The sequence below is a fragment of the Cyprinus carpio genome, chromosome A16 (assembly GCF_018340385.1).
Source record: "Cyprinus carpio isolate SPL01 chromosome A16, ASM1834038v1, whole genome shotgun sequence".
NCBI lineage: Eukaryota > Metazoa > Chordata > Actinopteri > Cypriniformes > Cyprinidae > Cyprinus > Cyprinus carpio.
Genome location: NC_056587.1, coordinates 6902685 through 6918333, shown reverse-complemented (window position 1 = coordinate 6918333; position 15649 = coordinate 6902685). Strand labels below are relative to the sequence as shown.

At 36.5% G+C, this 15649-nt stretch overlaps 1 pseudogene; it reads left to right on the top strand.

Moving 5' to 3' along the window:
- Positions 1-15649, top strand: part of LOC109072200 — a 72717-nt pseudogene extending 57068 nt beyond the window's left edge.

Below are 15649 nucleotides of genomic sequence, written 5' to 3'. Positions count from 1 at the left end.
TCGACTGTATGTCACAATAAGGAAGCAATTCCATAGATTTGTGATATTTTTTGCATAAATACGACTGTATCTAGACAATTACATTAGCTAGTTTCTAAATGTTACTTGATCAATATAAAACTTTTATAAATGCATAAATGCATGTGACCCCTGTTTAAGTGAAAGTAATATGTTTATTGGTGGTCTGACCCTAGGTGAGATCCCTGTTCTGTTGAGTGAAGAGGAGGTGGATGGTGTTAGAAAAGCTGTGAGGAGTGAGGTGCGGGAACTGGGTCTGCTGGACAACAACGAGAACTGCTGGAGCTTTTTTATGAATCGAGTGCGACAACAACTCAAGGTCTTGCAGCAAGGATTGTTTTTAGTATAGACAGCAGTTACAATATATTTTGCATATCTTGATTGGATCAGTGTCTACAGTGTGTGCGTACTGTTTGTGTGTGTAAGTCGTGCTCTGCATGTCTCCAGTAGGTAATAGTCTGCGTCTACGTGCCCGGCATTTCCCGGCTTTGTTGAACTGCACCTCTCTGGACTGGTTCCAGTAATGGCCCTCCAGTCTGTCAGCTTAAAGTTCCTGCAGGACATCCCAAGTGTTCGGGTAAACCTGAGCTTCAGATCAGCCAGTTGAAGTAGCATCATTGGGTTTCCTAAAGCCATGGGATATCCTAAAGCCAGGTGTTATAATAAGTTTAGTTCTTATATTTCTGTTAGTTATTTAATACCATATAGATTTACAGTTTACAGGAAGTGGTTTTTATACATTAAATACAATACATTTCATCTCACACAAAAGCCAAAAGGCTAAAAGACACTAATTCTTTTGATGAGTTTTCTCCTCTCACATTTACACATGCACCTGATTCCTCATCATTATCTCGAGTCTGAAGTGAAGACAAATGGCTGATCACATGCACAGTGAGCTCAATGACAGACGCAGTTTCTCTCGGTATTGTTGTTTTCCCTGCACCAGTGGAACGATCACTAAGCAGGATCATTTATGCTAATAAAGCAACAGTGATTAATACACACATACTGACCCTCAGAGAAGCCACAGCTGTTTCAGCCAGACTGTGTGAGTGTGCTTAGAGTTTGTACGGGGATATGGGAGTGTGTGTGTTGACTCGTGACCAGCTGTGGGTTTGTTTTCTCTTTGTGTATTTCACTCAGTGTTGGACTATAATACTGGAGTATTTAATGTGGGGCTGTCAGTCAATTAAAATATGTAATCACAATTAATCTCATAATGTTCATAGATGATGCATTCAGTTGCTTTTTAAGGAAAGTAAAATAAATTATAGGGCTTTGTGTAACTAAGGAATTTGAGTGGATGAGAATAAAAAGATTTCTCTAACGGTCATCTCACAACAAACATCTCAAACTGCATCACACACAGGAAATGGAAACAGGGAACTCATGGGTGATATTTCACATGATGAGCTTTGATGACGAATACATTTCTATATACAAACAATGCAAATTACTTTACTTTTGTTAAAAGTTTGACTAGGTTTATTTTTTTTATTAAATTACCCACCGTTTACTCATAAATGAGTGATAAACTCTCGACTTTTCTTGGGAACACTAGGGATCAGGTTTTTTTAGAAATCACACAGAACAGAATATAACAGTGTAACAGAATATAACAATGTCAAAATAAATAAATATGCTAATAGGGCTGAAAAAAGTAATAATTTAGTATATAATCACTTGCATTTCTTAACAAATTAACCTTGGCCACCCTTTTGAATTGTTACTCCAAAACTTTTGAAAGTATGTATGTTGGAAGAAATGGTTCTTAAAGCCATTCTAACTATTTTTATATTTTTAATTATTTTATTTCTGTATCTGTTATGCATTTGCTCTTGGATTAGATTTATGATCAAATCCCACCTTTGTTCTACATTTTTTATGTAAATGGGTTTATAAGGGTAAAAAGCAGAAAAGCAGGAACAAAAAAATGGCTTTACTTCTGACAGAGATAACCATGATCTTAGTTTAAGAGATTGATGGATTATTTACATGCATTTAACTCAATACGTTGTTTATCAAATAGCATTATGTCAGATCTTCATTTATAACAGTCTTTTTTTTTTTTTTTGCCAGCCGGTTACATGTACGTTTTATTGCTTTTCAGTGAATTATGATCTGTGTTCTTGCATCTTTTAAAATGCATTTGCCTTTGCGAGAATTGATCTTTAACAGTCTGATAAATGGGTCAGTCATCAGACAGCAGTGTACATCATAAATAACCAATAAACAAAACACAGCGTGCAGTCTCAGAAAGTTAGAAGCCATGTGACATAAACACTCTTTCTACTTTTATACAGGGTGTCACCAACCTCTGCCATTATTTTCCCAGCCCTCTACCAGCTTAATCTTCCCCCTGGCGCCCTGCACCTGAATTTCAGATTGAGTAAGTCCAGAAGCCGGCAAAAGGCATACAAACTTGGAGATGAATTCAGGATTTATGAAGATGATATTTCAGGGCCCATGACAGCCAAGGATGTTAAAGAGCATTTAATCCATACAGGTCCCTCTCTTACCCTCTCTCCTCGTTCTTACTCTCGTCTTTACAGCCGGCTATTCGGGAATCCATCAGTATTTTCATGGCCCACGCTCACACGAGTGTCAAGCAGGTTAGCTAGCGTTACTGCCGCAGTGAGAGGAGGCACAACTACAGCACGCCCAAGAGCTTCCTGGAGCAGCTGAGACTTTACGAGAGTCTGCTCGGAAAGAGAGAGAGAGGGAACTGAATCTGAGACAAGGCAGGCTTCAGTCTGGCCTTCAGACACTTAAGACGACTGCCTCTCAGGTGTGTGGAGCTCGTCAGCACCACAGAGTTTGTAGCCAGCCAGTGTAGACTCCTCAAGGCTGGAGTTGTGGAATTGCGAAGGAATGTAGTTACTGCTAGTTAAAATTTGCCCAAGATCACTCACCGAAGGCTGAGGGACTCATAAACCTTGAGTCTGATAGTGTGATGATTGCTTGCCTTTGTGATATAGGGTTTAGTATTCAAATGTTGCAGAGTTTTATTTGGTAATGGGATCTACTGTAGATAAAAAAATAAAAAAAAAAAAAAAAATCAAGTTGCTTTTTACAACTTTCAGCAAGTTGTAAAAAACTGTTTGTGAGGTCTTGGTGAACTTTGATCATGAGATTAAATTTGATTATTTTGTGTTTAATGAAAGTGCTTTAAAAGAAATTTTACCTTGTGTGTGTGTGTGTGTGTGTGTGTAAAACACAGTGATCAAAATTAGAAAACAGGAACTACTGTAGCAAAAAAAGAAGTTTACAACTGCAATCTTGCAGTGCGATGGGGGCATTGTCTTGCATGAAAATTGCAGGCTGATTGGGAGATGCTTGCAGGGAAGGTACCGCATGTTGCTAAAGGAGGTTCTGATAAATATTTGCTTTCACCGTGCCATGTAACTGTATAACGGACCCGATTCCTGCTGCAGAAAACATCCTCCAAACCATGACATGTCCTCCTCCACTTTTCACTGACTTCTTTACACACTCAGGCTTCAGTATTTCCCCAGTTTGATGCCAAACACAATGTTTCGCATCAGACCCAAATAAATTAAACTTGCTTTCATCACTAAGGTGAACTTTGGACCAGATCTCCTCTCTCCACACAACATGCTTCTCAACAAAGGTGAGCCTGTCCTTTTGAATCTTTCTGCTGATGAGAGGCTTGGCAACTGCAGAGTGCGCTTTCAGTCCCACTTCTCTTAAACGTGGCGAGATGGATCCTTATCCTGTTTAGCAATGAACTGGCAAGCAATTCCAGCTGCAGTGTTGAACTGATTACCTATTGATAGTCTCCGCATTATCTTGTCTGCTATTGTGTTTGTCTTACATGGATGACCGGCCTTTTTGGGGGACTTGAATGTATTTGTGTCATTGTAAACCTGCAATATTTGAGAAATCAGACTTGGAATGCAGTGGTTGAAAGTGTCAGGATCGGCCTGCAGACAGAAAGAGTGAGCCAGAAGAGAAAGGATGCTGACCTAGAGGAGCAAAAGGTAGAGTAACCAAAGGCTTACAGCTGGAGGATCTGAGATGTATCTTTACTGAATTTCAACATAGTTCTTTAATATTTACCCATCACTCATGCGAGTATGTATTCATCTGCAGGTGGCTGCCATGCAAGCAGAGGTGTCACGAAGACTGAGGGATTGTGAACGTGATTGAACGCTCTCCAAACTCTCAACAAGGTAATATTCAAAATGTACTAAAAAAAAAAGTATTTGTGTAAATATATGCATATACTGTACTACTATTCAAAAGTTATTTTATTCAGCAAAGATGTATTAAATTGATTGAAAGTGACAGTAAAGTCATTTGTAATGTTACAGATAATTTCTAATTCAAAGGAAAATATTCAATTTGAACTTTCTATTAATCAAAGAATCAAAATAATGTATCATGGTTTCAACAATTAAGCAGCACATATCACAATGATTTCTGAAAGATCATGTGACTCTGAAGACTGGAGTAATAGCTGCTGAAAATAACATCTTTGACATCACATGATTAAATGACATTTTCAAATATATTTAAATAGAAAACATTTGTTTTAAATGTAAATTATATTTCACAGTATTACAGTTTTGACTGTGTTTTTGATCAAATAAATGCAGATTAGTGTAACAGATAAAAAAAAACAGAAACATTTACTGGTAATATATAATATTGCAGGCCAGATGTCTTTGATATTACCTATATATAATATAATATAATATAATATAATATAATATAATATAATATAATATAATATAATATAATATAATATAATATAATATATAAATTGCAGGCCAGATGTCTTTGATATTACCTAATTATTTATAAATATATGATGGTGTTAACAAGTAGGGATGAAACTGAACTGAAATAGTTTAAAGATGCATATTTTAAAATTAGCATCTGCCAGGACAGTTAAAAGCAAAATATTGAGTTATGGTCTGATAACCGGTAATATTAGCAGTAGTGAGTGAAGAAACATATCGTAGATATGTAATGTTATACTTTTAATACAGCATTTGTGTTTCAAAGTAGTTTCAAAGCGATTTTACAAAGTAATGGCAGGCAAATTTATAGGAATTGTTTTTGTCCCATGCCTCATAAATCACAGCCCAAAAAGTTCAAATATTTGTCTCACTTGAACTTGATGATTGAAAGGGTTGCACTTACTCAATCAGCAGTTCATGAATGATCTTTTTCTTTCTTTCTCCTTTGTTTATTTTAGTTAAAGATGTTCCTGAATCCTCCTGAGGCTGTGATTAACGTCACCGCAGCTGTGATGGTGCTGTTGGCTCCACGCGGGCAAATTCCAAAAGACCGTGGGTGGAAGGCCGCCAGAGTCTTCATGTGCAAGGCAACAGCATTGCTATGACAACACACCTCATTCTAGTGTAATCCACAACCAGCCCTTGACCTGCAGACCCCACTAACCTTGTGTAGTGTCATGAATACACTACATTATGAAAACACTTCTGTGGAAGAGAATATTAAATATGTTTCACATGAGATAGACATGGAAATATTAGAGAAAGGTTGATTTATGAGGTCAGCATGAAGGGATAGGAGATGGCTTTTGAAAGTTTGTTGCATGATGTATCGTATGGATAAACAATTGGGATGCAAATTCAGAGGTTGCAAAAGTCCTAAGTAGGAAGAAACGTAAAAGGTCATAATTGCGCTTTGCCATCATAGGAATACATTTTAAAATGTATAAAAAATAGAAAAATAGGCAAATATGTGGATGATTTTCTGCAGGCTATACTTTATGATAAAGAGCACATTCCTGAGTCCTGTCTAAGTGTGGTGAAGCAGGAATACCTGAGAAACCCAGAATTCCATCTCGATCACGTCCAAACCAAACCCACCCACATTCATCTCCTCATTGCACATCAAAACAACGCACTACTATGAGGTGAGGGAATATGTGACATACAAGACAAAAAGGATGTAAAAGTATTTGAAATATAAACATTAACATAATCTGAGGAATTTAAATTGAGTAAATCATTTATTACTTTTAATAACATTTTAAAATGTACTAACTTACAAAATTAATAAAGAGTGATCAAATTAATCCAAAAATCCTTGGGAAATATTTTGAAATTATTAGGCTCCAACTTTCTGTACGTCAAAGTAGGTTTTAGCATTAAAATGACAAAGAATAATTAAATATTACAATTTTAATTTTAAAATGTAATAATTAATAAAGAAATATAAAATAATTAAAAAATTATGCATTTGAAATATTGTTAAATTTTTAATCTATAACTTTCTCAAAGTTGTTTTTAGCTTTAAGCTTTTTTAGAATGTTTGTTGGGTTTTTCAGGTTTATTGTGAGGTTGCACCAAAGCTCCTGGCTCTGGCACAAGCCAATACTGAACTAAAGAAACTGGAAGTAAGTGGAAAAATTTGAACACAGTATGATTAAAAAATGGCCATCCGTTCATGGTAACCATTCAAATAATACTCCATATTAAGATACAAAGAAGTAGTATATGTCATAGTCACTTTGTGCTGACAGAATCTGGACGGGCACCTGCAAAGCCTAACAGCTCAGTTTGAGAGGGCGGCGGCTGAGAAACTGCGCTGCCAGGAGGAAGTGACACGTACCAGCCAGACCACTGAGCTAGCCAATCGGCTGGTGGGAGGCCTGCAGGTACTGGGCGGCTGTGAGAGGAGAGGGTCTGGGTTTAGGGAAGCACACTAACAGACCTAATCTCAACATGAGTTTGGCTTCATTCAAAGGGGAGGTGGCCATGGCTTAAATGTTTGGCCAGACGCTCAGATTGAGCACTCGGAAGGAAGGGGTGCAGCACGGCAAATGCACCATTGATCTGGGCAAGGGGCTAGATGGCTGTAGGCCAGTTCGGGACAGTGAAACAAGAAGGGCATTTATTCATCTGCTATCTGTTTTCTTGAATGAGGCGGTCAGGATAATCGGTTTATGAGAGATGAGCTGGATTGGTGTGTACATGTCCAACTTGAAAAAAAAAAAAGAACTTTGAATAGTTTTCCCTTTTTTCACTCCCTGTGACACTGATCATATATATCCCTGTGAGATTATCTAAAATCTTTACTGCTGTTAATGCAAAAAATAATAATAACGTACTGTTTTTTTGTTGTTGTTGTTTTTTATTTAAAACGTTCGACTTTCTTATTCAGAGAAATTAATAGTTCTACAATGGGACAGCTTGGCTTTTAAACATATCAAGACAAATGATTTGTCTTTATGCCATTGACCTGGAAGCAATAGTGTTTAGACTAATAAATCAGCCCGTCTATATGTAATCATTAACTTACCTCAAAGCCTTAACAGCTGTTGGAAATTAAAAACGCTTCACCCAGGACTGAGTGATATTCCAAGCAATCCATAATGCATTAGGCTAAAATTATAGTGATTTTTAACTGTCTGAGAATTTATTATGCGACATGTTCTAGAAGCTCGGCCCCTGCAAAGGCAATGTCAGGCAAGATTTATCGTTGCAGGAGCATCTCTGCGATATTATTGAAGTCTTAAATGAGTGCTAAATTGATGCTGAGTGAACATGTAACTAAACTTTCAAAGCCAGTTTAGGTCAATTGTGAATGTATACATTATCGCTCATGTTCTGTCTGTGTTTGTGATCAATTGGGAGGATAGAGAAAGCAGATGGTTTAAAATTGAGGTTTATATCTGGATCTGAAGGCTAGATTTCAGGTTGTAACATAACTTTAAGTGTCTTAACATTACTGCATTCTATTTGCACATAGATGTACAGTACCATTTAAAACTGTGGTGTTGATGAGTTTTTTAATATTTTTTTGAAGTCTCTAATTTTTTAAAATAAAAAATACGGTAAAAACACTAATTGTGAAATATTATTACAGTTATAATTAAGTGTTTTCCATTTTAATATATTTATTCCTGTCATGGCAAAGATACATTTCCAGCAACCATTACTCCAGTCTTCAGTGTCACATGTGTTCAGAAATCATTCTGCTGATTTACTACTCAAGAAACATTTGTTCTTATTATTTATATGAAAATTATGCTGCCTGATATTTTTGTGGAAACTGTGATAGGCTTCATATTCCTTTTATGAATATAAACTTATTTACAGTACGTTTACTTTTGCTCAATTTAATGCATCCTTGCAGAATACAATTATTTATTTATTTATTTCACAAATAAATAAATAAATAAATAAATAAATAAATAAATAAATAAATAAATAAATAAATAAAATTTAAATTAAATTAAAAATAGCGCTGCTTGGCATTGATATCCACCAATAAGATTTTTTTTCATTAATATTTATTTATTAATATTTCATATTTATTTCATCTGCCACCGTTAATATTTTTATGATCAAATTTTTAAATCATGGTCATGTTTGTCAAACTGCCTTTTTATACTGAAATAAAATTACTGTAATACAGTATTTATATTGTAATACATTAAAATTATTGTGTACGATTAAGGAAAATTGATCTGATTGCGATAAAAATATTAAATGAACTAGAAAATGTTTTTGTAAACTAAAGCCACACTTACAGTATCTTAATTTAATTGCATTAGATACAAAATACCAAACTTAGTGACTGCAAGCAAACTATGCTTAAGCTTTTCTAAACTTCAGTAGCATTCAGACATATTTAAGTATGTGAAGTGTCGAAATAATACAGGCCACTGTTAAATCACATTGCATATATATATATATATATATATATATATATATATATATATATATATATATATATATATATATATATATTTGAAATGTCACCTGGGCATGTTTAAGTGAGATTCACCCAGTCATTCTCTCAGTGTAGGCAGAAAATGTGCATTGGTCGGAGGGACAGCTGAAGCTGGAGTGTTTGGTGATGTGTTCGTGGCTTCTGCTTTCGTGTCTTACACTGGATACTTCACACAGCCTTACCGTCACCAACTCCTTAATGACATACTCATTCCTTTTCTCCGAAAAAAAGTAAAATAAAGTATTATTCCTGCACACTATTTCCATTATTTGAATGATAGTTTTTTTTTTTGTTTCTTAGTCAAACAATATTATTACTTTTTTTTTTTTTATAATATTATGGATTTTGCCAACTATTGTTTCACTTGTCAAGGTTAAGAGTGCTTTGGATCATTGTTTCTTCCAGAGCTGTCTACTGTAAAATCCTGTTACTGTACTACTGTGTCTGCACTCCAGTGGAGCGTTGAATTAAATAGCATCACTGTCTGTCTTCCTCTCCTCACACCTCGCGATCCAGACCCCTATCCCGCTGACAGACGGTCTGGACCCTGTACTTACGCTGACAGACCAGGACACCATGGCAGGCTGGCAGAACCAGGGCCTGCCAGCTGATCGGCTGTCCGTTGAAAATGCAGCCATCCTGATGACCAGCCAGCGCTGCCCTCTGATCGTGGATCCTCAGCAGCAGGCCAGCAAGTGGATCCGAAATCTGTATGGGCCCAACCTTGGGGTACTGCAGTATGGCCAGAAAGGGTGGAGTGATTTTAGATTGGTCAACGATTATTTATATGAAATAATATAAAGAAACTGAATGCAATGAGTTGATTTGTCTTCTCCTGGACTTCACTGTTAAAGGGTTACTCCACCCCAAAATGAAAACTGTGTCATGAAATCACTTACCCCCATGTTATTCCAAACCTGTAAAAGCTTTGTTCGCCAAAAGTGAATTGTGTTCAGAAGACGGAATAAGCTTTTACAGGTTTGGAACGACATGCGGGTAAGTGATTAATGACAAAATTTTAATTATCGGGTGGAGTAACCCTTTAATGTTATCATACAGGTATCTCGATGTTATTGAACAGGCTTTGGCCACTGGTGAGGTGGTCCTGATTGAAAACATGGAGGAGGGTGTGGACCCTCTCCTCGAGCCACAGCTAGGAAGGCAAACCTTGAAGAAAGGAAGGCAAGTTTAACCCTTTTAGTCATATTTGCTTATCTTATTGAAAAGTGATTCTCTCATTGTAGTAAAAATTACTCTGAAAAATACTTTTTTTGTTGTGCAGTGGATTTTAGAATAGATGTGGGAATCTTAACTGAGCTCTAAAGAGCCCCATTTTTTTTGCTCTGTGCAGTATGAAAACTAGAATGGAAGATGAATTAGGGTTGTGCGATTTGAATAGAGGTGAAGGCAGCGGTATTGATTCTGCACTCACAGAAGCTGATAAATGTGCATTTGTTTGCTCTTTTCTTTATGTGTGTTGAATAAAAAAAAATCACCATTTTCCAAAATCCAAATCTAATCTTAAAAAACCTTAATCTACAAAAAAAAAAAAAAAAAAAAATATATATATATATAATTTTAATTTATATATATATATATATATATATATATATATATATATATATATATATATATATATATATATATATATATATATATATATAAACAAATAAATTAGATTATTGATTTTGATCAGTTAAAATATTCAATTTATAGACAACTAAATAATATGGGGTTCGGTCTAGGTTTTGTAGCTTTTTGTTTTTTATATATAGTTATTGGGTCCCGTTTTTTGTTTTGTTTTGTACCAAAACTGTAGAAAAAGTAAAATCTTTCAAATATCTTAATGAATGTCTGTGCATTTGGGTTACTTGATAAAGTGTACATGAACGGTAGAAAATATTAACTTCACATTATTACATATTACACATTACATATTATTGCCCTTATGTTTGTTTTGATTGCTTCTTTTGTCCTCATTTGTCGATTTGAATAAAAACATCTGCTAAATGACTAAATGTAAATGTAGTATTCTTTAACAGAATGAATTAAATAATCAGTGTGTATTTTCAGGTATTTCTAGGATGTGTAATTAGATGCTACACCTCATCTGTTTTTCTTGTTTTTCAGCATGCAGAGTTATTAATTTCTCAGCTCTTATTTATCTCTTTCTAGTCTTTTGTCCTTGTAGCATGGTACCACGAGCACACCTACAATCCCCCTCTTTTGACCCATAACTGTGGCCCAATGTTTAATTTGATTACAAGTTTATTCCAGCGCCTGACCCACGCACCGGTCCATTCCTGTGATAAATCCGGCCCGGCCACGGCTGCCATGATGGATCTGGTGCGTCTTCTCGGCTGAAGTTCATTAATAATTGGAATGTTGCAGAGTGTGAAGTAATGAATACTAATTATTCCTTTCATGTCTGACGGAGGAGCATGAGCCAATTCATCAGCTGGGACTTTAATTTGGTGAAGTAATGGTTCTATCAATAGTACATTAATTCCATCTTTTGAAGATATAGAGCCGGAGTGGACCCGGGCCTTGGTGAAACCTTTGGCATGAGAGTTGTTGCCGCTGGCTGACATGCACAGGGTAATTAGAGAAAAATTAAAAGGCACCACTTTGGCCAGCCAGGCCTGATTTAATTGAAATGAAGACTGGGATAAATATTGGCTACTGGGAAAATCATCTTCCAGTTTTATTTAACGCCTTTGCCTGTGGTGGCTATTGGGAGCATCTGTCATCCTTTTCTGTTTGCTTCAATTAGACATGTTGGTGAAGCTGGTGTCTAGTACTGGTGGAATGCTCTTTCTGGCTCTTTGTGTAGATGGTTAGCTTTTTTCCACAGAGTGCTGTTTAGTACCAGCTTAGAATAGTCTCATTCTGAATTCATTACACAATGTGGTGTTTCAACAGGTACATCAGACTGGGTGATAAGGAGTGTGAGTTTAACAGCTGTTTCTGTCTCCTTCTACACACTAAGCAAGCCAACCCTCATTTCTCCCTGGAGCTGCATGTCCGGACGCACTTATAAACTTTACAGTGACCCCCGCTGGCCTGGAGGAACAGCTACTGAGACAGGTGGTCACGCACAAAAGGACTGATCTGGAAAGGATGAGGGTCAGTTACAAATGTCACATAATGATTATAATAATGATCTCACAATATATAAAGCTAATATAGAGATAAATGAACTGAATGAAAGTGAAAATCGTTCCATGTGCAGCAAAGATGCAGATGTAAATGTGAACCAGTGGCTCGTCAAGAAACCAATGTTATTGCATTATAAAAAAAAAAAACAAAAAAACAATTAAGATACTAAGGTATATTTATGTTATTTAATTCATGTAATAACTGATTGATTATAATTGTTTAAATTAATATAATAATTGATAGTTGTGACTCTTCCCTTTTCTTAAAAACTTACAATTTAACTGAATCTAAACTTTATTAATTAAAAAAAATTCATTTTACATTAAAACATGTATCTGAACTGTAAATCATGCTTTTTACAGTCATTTTACAATGTAATATGTTATCATACATTGCCCTACCACGCTCATTTTATTTGTGCAGGTCTTAAAAAAGGTCTTCAATTTGATTTAAAAATACATATACTCGGTGTAAAATATTACAATTTAAAATTTCTTTCACAGTATAAAACAACAACATATTCCCAATAATATAAAAAATATCGAAAGTAATGTCACAATTGGAAGGAATTCCAGTATACTGTTGGGCAAAATTCATTAGCTTTCCCATTCATCTCAATGACAGTCATAGAAATGCTGAATCTTTGCTTCACAGGCGCTAAGTTTCAAAAAAACATTTTTTAGATATTACCTCAATATATTAGAGATGGGGAAAACCAGTAGGCTGTTAATATAAATCCATTACACAGAGAACACACTGCATATGTTCCACTATTTAGTTCTAAGCAACATGTTTACTTTGTTTCCAAATAAAGTTATTTCAAATCATCTAAACTGTATTTTACATTTAAGGCCTTCAACAAAGTGTTCCTTAAAGCAATTGCGAGAGCTCCACGTGAAGAAGACGTGTCAGTGCGTGTTTTATCTCTCACTGAGGCCATCACCCACACTGCCCTTCAGTGCACCTGCCAGGGGCTTTTCCAGAGGGACCTTCCTCACCTTCCGCACCCACACCGCCCTCCAGGTGAGTGGAACGGGACGCCGGCTGAATAGAAACGCCTCTCATCCACCCACCACCACCTCCTCCCTTCCTCCTCCTGCACTTTGTCATTCACATCAATCACACCGATTTTCTGCCCTTACATTAAGTTCCATTAGGCCCTGTCAGTGGAGTCAGGTCCGTTCCTATTGATTAACTCTCACAGCCCGGGCACCCCTCTCCCTCAACTGGTCAGCTCTGACAGGAGGGTGGGCCGCAGTGGCAGAATGCAAATACCTGTCGGGACAGCACCTGTTTTCCCTGCTGCTGTCTGTCTCCCCTGCCTGTCCTTCACACGTCCACATCAAACAGAGTAAAGCTGTTCCGAGACCCGCTTGTCCTTCTCTGATGGATGGAGACATCTGTATTCAACAGACGTGAGGTCTAATGTACACATTACTTTGCGCCTGTGGTGTTTTATTTAGATTCTTCTGACGAGGTGCTTCATTGAGGCTCAGGATCTGGAATTTCTTTTGCAATTTCCTGTAGAGGTTTGTCAGAGCGGTCCCATCAGCTTCCTGTCTCCACAGGCCTGGGGTGCCATTAGGGTAAGAACTCACACTTTCATGTGTTCAGATGTCATTTAGCATTGCCATTTAGAAAATGATCAGTCTGAAGAACCTTTTCAACCTCTAAATAAGTCAACCCATCTAGCCCAAGGGTGTTCGAACTATGTAATGTGACCAAATATATGTGACCCTTTTCTTAAAATATAAAGGCAACTACAGTTATACAGTGATATTATAAAGACAGTGTGTTTTCTCCTTAATTAATATGCCTTTTATCTGGAAAATACTTGTTTTCTTAGTTTATAATAAGTTGACAGTGTATAGTGTATCAATAAAATAGCATATTGGAAATTAGGTTAAGTAAATAATAATTGCAATATTTGTTTTATTATTATTATTATTATTTATTTATTTATTTATTTATTTTTTGTTTAACTGTTCCTTTACCAATGAACACGTTTTCTTATTGTTAGACATATGTCATGTTAGTATGAATATTTATAGACCATATGTACGCAGGACATTATGTTATAAATATAATTATTATAAAATATAATAGTTCAAAGTTTTATAACAAAAAGTATTGGAACACTTATTATATTTTTTTCAAGTAACAAACCTAAAATCTTACTTTACTACAGAGCCTGTCCATGCTGGATGCATTCAGGGGTCTGGACGGAGATGTGGAAGGTTCTGCCAAAGGTTGGAGGAAGCTGGTGGAGTCAAAATGAGAATGTCCCCCTCAGGACTGGAAGAATAAGAATACCCTCCAGAGACTCATCATTCTTAGAGCCTCTCGGCCTGACAGGATGACCTATGCTCTCCGGTAATGAGCATTCTTCAGAGAACCATCAGAACACAACCAATATTTACTTAAAAATCAGCTTTAGTTGTCTGGGTTTGAAACATTAATATTTTAATCTTTAAATGTCTTTTTAAACCAGAAATTTTACTGAGGACCGTTTGGGCCACAAGTATATGGATGTCGGAATTTGAAAAGTGTTTTGAGGAGTGCAGTCCCTCAACGGCAGTGTTCTTCATCTTTTCTCCTGGAGTCAACCCCTTTAAGCATGTAGAAACACTTTACACAAGCCACTTAGCCTAACTTGTAAAATAATCAGAGTACTAAACATATTTATTTACTAGGGCTGAAGCTTGGATTTACCACAGACCAGGGAAACCTCCATAATGTGTTCTTGGGTCAAGGACAAGAGACTGTGGCTGAGAGAACGTTGGAGACCACAGCCAAAAGAGGTCATTGGGTCATACTGCAGGTAGAGTATTTTTGGTACATTTTTTACAAACCAACCTACAATAAAGTGTCCAGTACATGGAGAACACCAGTGTTGCCCTGGAACAGCGGTCATTAATCAGAAATATTTGACCACTTGTTGCTATGACTGACCAATCAGAATCAATTACAAGAGTGGTGCATTAGGAGTTTTTAATGGATTGCCAAAAATGGATAATGTTGGCATCAAATGGCATTTGACTTAATTTCCTATTTAGAATGTTCACCTGCTGGAGCGATGGATGGGTCATGTGAAGGAACTGTTGGAGAACAAAGGCAACAATGCTCACTCCAAATACAGAGTGTTTATGAGTGAAGAACCATCCCCCAGCCCCCATGAGCAGCTCATCCCTCGCACCATCCTAGAATGCCCTCAAACTCACTACTGAACAACCCACCGGCATGAACTCCAGCCTACATGCAGCTCTGGACAGCTTCACCCAGGTCTTTACACACAGTCAAAATAATGAATTCACATCAGACATTTTGCTCGCTATTATTCTGAAAAGTGGAAACTAGTAATTATATAGAATGAGGTGACTAAAGAATGAGGTGTCCACACTTTTGACTTTGTGTAATTATTGTTCATTTGTTCCTCATCTCCTCATGTCCATTCTGCAGGAAACTCTGGAAATGTGTTCTCATGAGCAGGAGTTTAAAGGACTCCTGTTTTTGCTTGTGTTACTTCCATGCCTTTGTGAGTGAGAGGAGGAAGTTTGGGCCTCAGGGTTGGAACCACAGATACCATTTAACAAAAGAGATCTGACCATCTCCGCAAGTGTCCTGTACAACTACCTGAGAACAATACTAAACTAAGACATCAGTGTTCATTACCCTGATAATACATGTAATGAAAATAAAGATTCCATCATGATATCGGTAAATGATTGTTTTT